The sequence below is a fragment of the Triticum urartu genome, chromosome 1 (genome assembly GCF_003073215.2).
Source record: "Triticum urartu cultivar G1812 chromosome 1, Tu2.1, whole genome shotgun sequence".
In the NCBI taxonomy this organism is placed as follows: Eukaryota; Viridiplantae; Streptophyta; class Magnoliopsida; order Poales; family Poaceae; genus Triticum; species Triticum urartu.
In genome coordinates this window covers 49669783-49679321 of record NC_053022.1, presented here as the reverse complement: position 1 = coordinate 49679321, position 9539 = coordinate 49669783, and positions in this window count along the sequence as shown.

Sequence of the window (9539 nt, the reverse complement as noted above, 5' to 3'; positions counted from 1 at the left end):
TTCGGCCTTGACGTTGAAAGTCTTGAGACAGAGCCCGAAATGGGGGCGGATGCGGAGGAAGGCCTCGCACACGACGATAAACGCCGAGATGTTGAGGACGAAGTTCGGGGCCAGATCGTGGAAATCCAGGCCGTAGTAGAACATGAGCCCCCGGACAAATGGGTGGAGAGGGAAGCCCAGTCCGTGGAGGAAATGGGGGAGGAACACCACCCTCTCATGGGGCCTAGGGGTGGGGATGAGCTGCCCCTTTTCGGGGAGCCGGTACGCGATGTCATTAGACAGGTATCCGGCCTTCCTTAGCTTTTTGATATGTCCCTCCATGACGGAGGAGACCATCCACTTGCTCCCGCTCCAGACATGGCTGGAGAAGGTTGAGGTTGGGAGTGCGGACTTGGGTGCTGGAGCTCGAGTGCGCAAGAATGGATAGGCGAAGGAGGAAGAAGGTGTAGGTGAAAAGGTGGATCTTTATCCCCTTATATGGGTGGACGCAGCTACATGTCCCCACTAGCCTGATAAAACTCGCTTATCTCCAAGCGCCGTAATCGATGGTGCGGTTGGGTTACCCACGCCCGTATTGATGAGAATCCCGGAATAAGAGGACACGATCTCTGCTTTAACAAGACGTGCCAAGGAAACCGCCTCACATAACGCGCTGAGATGGGATAGTGAAACGATTCGAATAAAAGCTTGGTCGCGGTGTGATGTCACGCTACGAAATACGTCAGCATATTAGATTTGTGTAAATATTATTCTCTCTATGGCAGTATGTGGAAACTTATTTTGCAGAGCCGGACACTATCTTTGTGTTCAAAATCTTCTATGAAGTACTTGGAGGAGGAACCCGCCTTGCAATGCCGAAGACAATATGCGCGCCGGACTCGTCGTCATTGAAGCCTGGTTCAGGGGCTACTGAGGGAGTCCTGGATTAGGGGGTGTCCGGATGGCCGGACTATACCTTCAGCCGGACTCCTGGACTATGAAGATACAAGATTGAAGACTTCGTCCCGTGTCCGGGAGGGACTTTCCTTGGCGTGGAAGGCAAGCTTGGCGATACGGATATGCAGATCTCCTACCATTGTAACCGACTCTATGTAACCCTAACCCTACCCGGTGTCTATATAAACCGGAGGGTTTTAGTCCGTAGGACAACATACACATCAACAATCATACCATAGGCTAGCTTCTAGGGTTTAGCCTCCTCGATCTCGTGGTAGATCTACTCTTGTACTACCCATATCATCAATATTAATCAAGCAGGACGTAGGGTTTTACCTCCATCGAGAGGGCCCGAACCTGGGTAAAACTTTGTGTCCCTTGTCTCCTGTTACCATCCGGCCTAGACGCACAGTTCGGGACCCCCTACCCGAGATCCGCCGGTTTTGACACCGACACGGGGAGTGAGCCGCGTTGAGTGGTGGCAGTAGCTGGAGCTGGGGTGGCCGGAAACGTTACCGGCGTCGACCTTGGCGGCGGCCGGAGCTCGGGTGAGCTCGGAACGAGGCTGCAGGGCACGGCGAGGCGCATGGTAAGGTGCGTTAGACTCCTGGAGACGTGGTGAGGTTAGTGGACTAAGTGGCGTGGCCGTGGCATGGCCGGAGCCTCGTCGACACGAGCTCCGCGGCGGCGTGTTCGGGCGAACTCGAGCGGTGCGTACGGTGCACGAAAGCTAGCACGGAGAGGGGGAGAAGGTCAGTAGCTCACTGCGGTTGCAGGGGAGCAAACGGCGAGCTCGGGAAGAGCTGGAGCGAGCGGGGCGGCGAGGGGGATCTCCGGCGACCGAGGTTGAAGACGAGCTCGGTGCAGCGTCTCGGGGCGAGCGAGCGCTCGGGGATGGGTCGAGGCGAAGCAGTGGACGACGGCGGAGCTTCTTGGCACGGAGGCAATGAGTGGACGGCGGTGGCTGCGGTGGAGCTTGTCGGCGGCATGGCTGCGCTCGGCAGGGAATGGGGGAGAGAGCCAGAGAGGGGGAGAGGGCCACGGGGAGAGTGGGGAGAATGAGAGGGGGACGGGGGAGTGCGTGGCACTCGTAGGCGCGTCGGGGCATCGGCGGAAGCAGGAGGTGGCCGGCGTGTGGCCGCGGGCGCCGGCCACGCGCTTCTCGTCCTCCTGGCGAGAGGAGGAGGACGACTGGCAGAGCCAGTGGACTGGGCCGAGCTGGTGGGCTAGGTGGGCTGTGCGCCAGGTAAGTCTCTGTTCTCTCTCTCCTTTTCTGTTTTTCATTTATTCTATTATTTTGTAACTTCAGGGCTTTATTATAAATGCCAGGGCATTTCCATAAATCATAAAATTAATCCATGGCTACTGCTTAGAATATATCCAACAGCAAACATTTTAGTTTATGATTATTTGAGCATTTAAAATATTTTATAGCATTTAAATGCCCAAATGCAAATACTATAAGAATTAATCCAATGACCTTAAGATGTCCTAGAAAAATGTGCACCATTTTTGTCAAAGGTTTTAACCCAAAACAAAAAGGGTGGGCTTTTTAGAAGGGCATTTTCAGGTTCATTGAAAAAGTTTTTAGTAAACCCTAGTTGTTCCAGGGGGGTGCTGGGGGTTCTGTCATCCCCATTTCAAATTTAAGATAAATTTAAACATGATGCACACTCTAATGCTTGAACTAGCTAGGGTGTGACATACATATTGTACAAAGATCTTTTATCGGTCAAACCGCATAACAACATACGTTGTTCCCTTTGTCATCGGTATGTTACTTGCCCGAGATTCGATCGTCGGTATCATCATACCTAGTTCAATCTCTTCACCGGCAAGTCTCTTTACTCGTTCCGTAATGCATCATCCCGACTAACTCATTAGACACATTGCTTGCAAGGCTCATAGTGATGTGCATTACCGAGAGGGCCCAGAGATACCTCCTCGATACATCGGAGTGACAAATCCTAATCTTGATCTATGCCAACTCAACAAACACCATCGGAGACACCTGTAGAGCATCTTTATAATCACCCAGTTACGTTGTGACGTTTGATAGCACACAAGGTGTTCCTCCGGTATTCGGGAGTTGCATAATCTCATAGTCTGAGGAACATGTATAAGTCATGAAGAAAGCAGTAGCAATAAACTAAAGATCATTATGCTAAGCTAACGGATGGGTCTTGTCCATCACATCATTCTCTAATGATGTGATACCGTTCATCAAATGACAACACATGTCTATGGCTAGGAAACTTAACCATCTTTGATTAACGAGCTAGTCAAGTAGAGGCATACTAGGGACACTCTGTTTGTCTATGTATTCACACATGTACTAAGTTTCCAGTTAACAATTCTAGCATGAATAATAAACAGTTATCATGACAGGAGGAATATAAATAACAACTTTATTATGCCTCTAGGGCATATTTCCTTCAGTAGGATGTGAAGCATCCATCACAACAGTGTTATTCTCAAAATCAGGCCTCAAGGGAAGGTGCTCTTTGATACGTCTCCAACGTATCTATAATTTTTGATTGTTCCATGCTATTATATTATCTGTTTTGGATGTTTAATGGGCTTTATATGCTCTTTTATATTATTTTTGGGACTAACCTATTAACCGGAGGCCCAGTGCCAGTTTCTGTTTTTTTGCCTATTTTAGAGTTTCACAGAAAAGGAATACCAAACGGAATGAAACCTTCACGATGATCTTTCTTGGACCGAAAGCAAACCAGGAGACTTGGAGTGGAAGTCTGGAACTCCGTGAGGCAGCCACGAGGCAGGAGGGCGCGCCCCCACACTCGTGGGCCCCACGTAGCTCCACTGGCGTACTTCTTTCGCATATATACTCTTATACCCTAGATCGATCTCAGAGAGCCACGAAAGCACTTTTCCACCGCCGCAACCTTCTATACCCGTGAGATCCCATCTTAGGGCCTTTTCCGGCAATCTGCCGGAGGGGGAATCGATCACAGAGGGATTCTACATCAACACCATAGCCTCTCCGATGAAGCATGAGTAGTTTACCACAGACCTTCGGGTCCATAGTTATTAGCTAGATGGCTTCTTCTCTCTCTTTGATTCTCCATACAAAGTTCTCCTCGATGTTCTTGGAGATCTATTCGATGTAATACTCTTTTGTGGTGTGTTTGCCGAGATCCGATGAATTGTGGGTTTATGAACAAGATTATCTATGAATATTATTTGGTTCTTCTCTGAATTCTTATATGCATGATTTGATATCTTTGCAAGTCTCTTTTATCAGTTTGGTTTGGCCTACTAGATTGATCTTTCTTGCAATGGGAGAAGTGCTTAGCTTTGGGTTCAATCTTGCGGTGTCCTTTCCCAGTGACAGTAGGGGCAGCAAGGCACGTATTGTATTGTTGCCATCGAGGATAAAAAGATGGGGTTTATATTATATTGCTTGAGTTTATCCCTCTACATCATGTCATCTTGCTTAATGCGTTACTCTGTTCTTATGAACTTAATACTCTAGATGCATGCTGGATAGCGGTCATGTGTGGAGTAATAGTAGTAGATGCAGAATCGTTTCGATCTACTTGACACGGAACGTGATGCCTATATTCATGATCATTTGCCTAGATATCTTCTCATAACTATGCGCTTTTCTATCAATTGCTCGGCAGTAATTTGTTCACCCACGTAATACATGCTATCTTGAGAGAAGCCACTAGTGAAACCTATGGCCCCCGGGTCTCTTTCTTATTATATTGCATCTCTTTTATTTACATCGCATACTGTTTACTATTTTGCGATCTTTACTTTCCAGTCTATATAACAAAAATACCAAAAATATTTACTTTACTATCTTTATCGCGTTGGTTGCAACCCCTTTATCGCATTGGTTGCAAGGTTCTTGATTGTTTGTACAAGTACTAGGTGACTTGTGCGTTGTCTCCTGCTGGATTGATACCTTGGTTCTCAAAAACTGTGCGAAATACTTATGCTACTTTGCTGCATCACCCTTTCCTCTTCAAGGGAAAACCAATGCATGCTCAAGAGGTGGCACTCTTTATCCAACAGATATGTGCTAGTGCCCATCTTAGAATTTATGAGCATCTGAATGTGTGGATCACAGCCACATGATCTCTTCTGATCTACTGCAGTTCTCTTGATAGTCTCAACAATCAAACTCATCACTTTAAATTTTTGTGGCACATCAAACATCTGAAGCAAGTTGATGGAGTGGCCTCTGATCATTATGTGATCTCCTGAATTGGGCAACAAGGTGTGCCTCAATATAGTGTTCATGGTGGCCAATCCAGACAACAAGTAATATACTGAGCCTAGCTTGTGTGTCTCCAAGGCCTTGTCAGGTATCTCCTTGTACATATGGGAAATGGTGTTGTGATCTTTCTTGCGCTTGGCATAGACATCAGTGTCATCCTCATGCTCTTCGGGGGCATTGATAAGCTTGGCCCACTCAGAAACTGTAGATTGGTACCTAGTACCTTCAGTCATCCAGACAATCTTTCCATCTGGGTAGAACTGAGCAGTGGAATAGAACTGCATGATCAACTCATCATTCCATTTGGTCAATTTTTGACCCACAAAAGTGTCAACTCCATTGAGTCTGAAGCTCTCCTGAACTATAGGAAAGTGATCTTCATTGTTGTCAATGTATTTCCAGTCCACCCATCTCATGTCACACATAATGGGCTTCTTGTCCAAGAGGACTGTCTGATAGAAGTCCTGATGTTTCTTAGTGTGAAACCTGTAGTCCACAACAGTTCTTATTCTCACAGCATAGGGGTCTGACTGTCTCCACAATCTGAGTCCTGCATCTTTTCTTTCCTTCATGTTCTCAGCAACTGGATGATTGTCATCATGATCAGGAATCTTTGTTTTGAGTTTTCTGAGCACTTGAGATTCTTCTTCTTCCACTTCAGGCATTGGGGCCTTGTTCTTGTCAGCAACTAGTATGTTTCTAGTTGATCTCTTGGGTGCTGCATGCTTTGAAGCTTGAGCAGCAATAGCAGCCTTGGGGGCAGTCTTGGGCTTTGATGGAGCGGCCCCTGACTTGATGGCATCCCCCATCAACTTCTGAGCTTTAGGAGCTGGGGCAGCATCCTCTTCATCATCATGTTCCTCATCATATTGCATCATCATAGATGGATTTCCAATAACACTAGCCATGGTCTTCTTGACCCTTTCCTTCCTCTTCTTGCCTTCACCAGCCTTCTTTGCTGGCTGAGCTTCCTCCTGAGTAGATGCTCTGGATTTTGACATTGGAATCCTTTTGGTTGGTGCCTTCTTCATACCTGTCTTGGTTGAAGCTATTGCGCCAAACTCTTTCTTGACAACCTTTTTCCTTGAAGTGACTTCCTCATCAGCAACATAATCTTCATCCTCAGAATCTGAGTTTCTCTTAACTCTCTGCCTAGTTGCAGCCTTAGGAAGGTCGCTTGGGGTGCTTCTGCTACCCTCGTCATAGCTTCTTGAGGGACTAGTGCCCTCACTCAAGTTAACCTGTTCCCGAGATCTGTTCTGGTTGTCACACTGGTCTGACATGGCTGAAACTACAAGCTGACCCTGAAAGTTGTCCCTGTGAATAGATATAGTTGAGATAGACTGGATGAGCATCACAAAGTGCAGAGATTTTGCAAAACAAATGAGTTGAAAACTTAGTTTTAGTTTTCTACAGAAAGCATTTCAGAGCTATCAATTTGTTAAACTCGATGACACCGAAGCAATATTAGAGTCTAAACTAGTGGAATCGGTGAGACCGAGATACAGTTCGGCGACTTCGAGATTGCTAGGATTTCACAGAGAATCGAACTCGGTCACGCCGATTTGTAAGTTTCGGTCAGACCAAAAATCACAAGTGCAATGGCCTAGGCCAAATCGGTTAGACCGATTTCTACAACTCGGTCGGTCCGAGATGAATTCGGCGGAAACCTAACCCTAAGTTTTCGAATCAAAACTAATCTAAAAGAAGTTTTTGCTGGATAGAACAATCTCAAACTTGGAAAGAATCATGGCATTGTCTTCGAGCTAAGAATCAGAGTGAGAAAGCACAAAGGATCGAACTCATACCCTAACTTCGTGATGACCTCGCTACGGCGACAACGGCGGCAGAGATATCCATTGACGGGGGGGGGGAACAGCAGTAGGAGGTCGCTGGCAACGAGAGGGGGAGACGATCCGTACACCTCGAGTCGGCAGAGCTGGATATGCGCGAGCGAAGGGTTTCAGAGAAAATTCCAAAATTTGACCCGCGGGTATATATATCCAAACGCTGTCGGTGTGACCGAGTGGAACGACTCGGTGGCACCGAGATGCAGAATCGCAAGTGGTTACTGCAACTCGCTGTGACAGAACTGTTAAAATCGGTTGCACCGAGATTGAAACCTAGATCAACTCAATGAACTCGGTATGACTTAAAGTAATTAATCGGTCAGACCGAAATACACTAAGAGGTTTTCGAATTTTAAGTCTATGATGAATCAGTGGCTTCGAGTGCTCCTCACCCAGAGGGTTCGAATCTGACTTGATCAAACTTTGTCATGTAGCATGAATGGAGTTTGATATGAGGAAAGCATAGATAGCTAGAGGGAGTTCTTAGGCATTCTTGTCCATCCATTTGGCAAAAGAAAAGACCAAACAATCAAAGCAACAAATGGATGTCCTCAAATGAGAAAAATATGCACTCAACATGCTCACACAATAAGATGGCAAATGAAATATGTGGAAAAGCATGCACAAACACTCTAGCATCTATCAAGCAATTGGCGATGACTAGGTCATCTATATATGAGTATATTGAATGAGGAGTCAAATGAGAACATCTAACCTTGGGTTTTGTCGATGATGACTTCATGTAGGTGTTGAAGATGTAGATGCTCAATGTTGATGTAAATCATTTGGAGCAATCCATTGGAGTGAGTTGCACTTTCAACACCTGCATGGGTTAGTCCCACAAGGATCATACAAGGATATCCATAGACATAGAGTGAAGTACACACAAGATGATGTCCATGACAACATTAGGTTACCCTATCCCTTGTATTACCAACAAGAGGGTTTGTGACTCCTTGAACTAGTGCAAGATGTGGAGGTTGATTGCACTTGTCCTTGCCAATGTGAATATGAGTGAGGTATATTGGCAGAGTCCCCCTCAAGAATTCTCTAGTTCTCTTATTCGGGATGCACATCATCTTGATGGGAATCCTTGGAGTTGTCGTTGTACTTGTTGAACTAGAACTTGATGTAGTCTTGGGAATCCACTTGACAAGGCCTTTGGAGCTTCTTCAAATGCATCAATCTTCTCCTCTTGAATCTTATCCTTGCCTTTTGCCCCTGTTTGGTTCAGCTTTTATCGATGGATTCCGCTGCCGCGCAGCAGAATCTGAACCAAAGGGCGAACCCAGCAGAATCCGGTTTCAGAAATCCGCTACCAAAATCTGAACCAAAAGCGGAAGCAACCCAGGGCGTGCTTTCCAAAATCTGATTCCGCCGCGGGCCAAAAGTTGTATCAGCTGGTTTGCCAAATGACCTACATCTTTTTCACATCAGAGTTTCCACATTTGTTTTTCCACATCAGCTTTTTCACATCTGCTTTTAGAAATCCATAGCCGAACCAAACAGGGCCTTTAGCTTGTGGTCTTGTGGTGGAAGATCATCTTGAGCTTGTGTTCCTTTGAAAGAAGTGGGATCATACTTCTCTTGTCGATGAACAAACTTTGGTCTTGGGGTATTGATCTTCTTCCACAACTCCATTAGCATTGAACTTTCGTTCAAAACCAACACCTTGATTCTTCCGGTGCCTTCCTTGCTTGCGTACAATTTCCTCAAATTTCTTACTCCCGGCAAGGCTCTTGTTAACACTTCTCTATAATTCCCTTCATAATCTATTTTTCTTACTCAAGTGTAAACTTGGCTAAGAGAATCATTAGTGGAATCAGAGAACTACTAGAAGCAAAACATTGGATTAAGCATGATTATTGTTACTACCAATAAGAAGAATCTTTCTTACTCTTGTTGCTAGATTTTACTTGTGGCATGTAAGTAGACAAGAGTAAACGCTTGGCAATGTAAGAAGAACTTTTCTTATGAAGATCATCATTGATTGCTTTTAAGAACCCATGCTCTTGCTCAGTGAGCTTTAGCGTACTTCCATGAGTCTTTAAAAGCTTCTCGATGATCTTCTAAGGTAGTTTCATGAGCTAACTTAAGAGTGTTTAGTTCTTTAGTTAGACGCTCAATCTCCTTCTTATCATCGTCATTCATTTTGTCTTGATTAGCATGATTAATAGCAAGTTCATCACAGTTTTCATCACTAGAGTTATCAACAAGTAAATCATCATCACCTAGCAAATCATCTTCATCACTATTGAAATCAACATACTCGGGGTGTGATGCCTTTGGGCCTTTAGCCATGAAGCATCTTTCAATCCCTTCATTTGGTGAATCAAATATTTCGTAGGAGTTGGATGACACAAGTGCTAGACCGGCAACACCTTCATCTTGAGTATATTCGGAGTCGGAGTGATAACTTCTCTCGGAGTGGTTGTCGGAGTCGGAACGGATACCCATTCACCAACATGAGCTTGATGTCTTCGTTTTGTATAGCTCCTTGA